At 42.5% G+C, this 1805-nt stretch overlaps 1 non-coding gene across 1 annotated transcript; it reads right to left on the bottom strand.

Moving 5' to 3' along the window:
* Window positions 1-759: 759 nt before the first annotated feature.
* Window positions 760-900, bottom strand: LOC141581944 (U4 spliceosomal RNA). Its single transcript, XR_012514769.1, has one exon. It is a non-coding gene; the product is annotated as a U4 spliceosomal RNA (small nuclear RNA).
* Between the last annotated feature and the right edge of the window lie 905 nt (window positions 901-1805).

Raw genomic sequence — 1805 nt, 5'->3', positions numbered from 1 at the left:
CTTCACCCTCCATATCTAAGTGATCACCAAGGTTGCAAGCCAGCCAGGCAAGGTAGCTCATGCCTGTCAGCCCAGTACTTTAGGCGGCTGAGGCATGTGGATCACCTGAGGTCAAGAGGTCAAGACTGCTCTGGCCAACATTGAAAAAGCCTGTCTCTACTAGAAATTCAAAAATTAGCAAGGGTGGTGGCAGACGCCTGTAATCCCAGCTACTCAGGAGGCTGAAACAGGAGAATCGCTTGAACCTGGGAGGCACAGGCTGCAGTGAGCCAATATCATGCCGTTTCACTCCAGCCTGGGCAACAGAGCAAGACTCAGTCTCAAAAAAAAAAAAAGAAAAGAAAAGAAAAGAAAAGAATTAGTATAATTTTGTCTCCAGAAGAGGGGTCTTGTCCCAGACCCCAGCAACAGGATTTTGGGTCTCACACGAAATGGAATTTATGGCAAGTCGCACAGTCTAGTGACATTAAAAGGGTTTATTAGCCACTACTAAGTGACAGAGCAAGGAGTCCTCAGAAAGCAAGAGGAGGAACGCAGCTGTTTTAAAGAACAAAGTTTTTTTTCAGACGGAATTTTACCCTTGTCACAATGACATGATCTCGGCTCACTAAAACCTCTGCTTCCTGGGTTTAAGAATTCTCCTGCCTCTACCTCCCAAGTAGGTAGGATTACAGATGTGCACCACCACGTCCAGCTAATTTTTTTGTTTCTTTTCTATCTTAATTTATTTTTATTTTTTTGTTTAATTTTTTTATTCCATCCCTGTGGAGACTTCCAAAAATTGCCAATGCTTACTATATTTCCAGTCATCACAGCGGGGTATTGGGAAAAGTTTTCAATTAGCAATAATCGCACCTCAGATAAACCTCACTGCCTATGATAATGCCACTGTGCAAAGCTATTTTTTTTTATGTATTTTTAGTAGAGACTGGGTTTTACCATGTTGGCCATGCTGGTGTCCAACTTCTGGCCTCAGGTTATCTGCCTTCCTCGGCCTCCCAAAGTACTGGGATTACAGGTGTGCTTACTTAAGGTAAACATTAAGTAATCACACCTGTAACCCCAGCACATTAACGTACAAACAGAATTACTTAATGTTTGTTTATGTAGGTTATTAAGAATAGTGTTGTCTCTTATGAATGATTGTGATCAGTTTCTGTCAGGCTATTAGTATTGCTACTTTTTTCTGTTACTATTGATTTTAATAATAATTTAGGAGTGTACTATTATCTTTAAAACTTATTTTTAAATTAAGAATGCTTTTTGCTTAAAGTACTGGTATAATTGTATAAGTTTTGGGTCTGTACTTAGTTATTAACTTGTTCCTGCAACCATAAATATTTTGTGACCAAAGGTACTCAGTCCCTAAATACATAATTCAACAGATTTAACCTGAATGTGTGTGTGTGTGTGTGTGTGTATGTGTGTGTGTGTGTGTGTGTGTGTGTGTGTGAGAGGGAGAGAGATAGAAAGAGAGAGAGAGAGAGAGAGAGAGAGAGAGAGAGAGAGAGAATGTGTCTCACTCTGTCTCCCAGGCTTGAGTGCAGTGGTGTGAGCATGGTGGCTGGTTCACTGTGGCCTCAAACCCCTGAGCTCAAGTGATCTTCCAACCTCAGCCTACTGTGTAGTTGGGACCACAGGCACGAGCCACCATGCCAGCTAATTTTTATATTTTTTGTAGACATGAAGATCTCGATATTTTCCCAGGCTGGTCTTGAACTTCTGATCTCCGCCAGCGCTGAGTGCGAGGGCCCTGCAGTGCCCCCGGTCACCAGCAGAGGGCGTGCTGGAGCAAGGCGGCGTAA

Source organism: Saimiri boliviensis, chromosome 17, assembly GCF_048565385.1.
Source record: "Saimiri boliviensis isolate mSaiBol1 chromosome 17, mSaiBol1.pri, whole genome shotgun sequence".
Taxonomy (NCBI): domain Eukaryota; kingdom Metazoa; phylum Chordata; class Mammalia; order Primates; family Cebidae; genus Saimiri; species Saimiri boliviensis.
The sequence above is the reverse complement of the archived record's forward strand: the minus strand, read 5'-3'. Positions and strand labels throughout refer to the sequence as shown.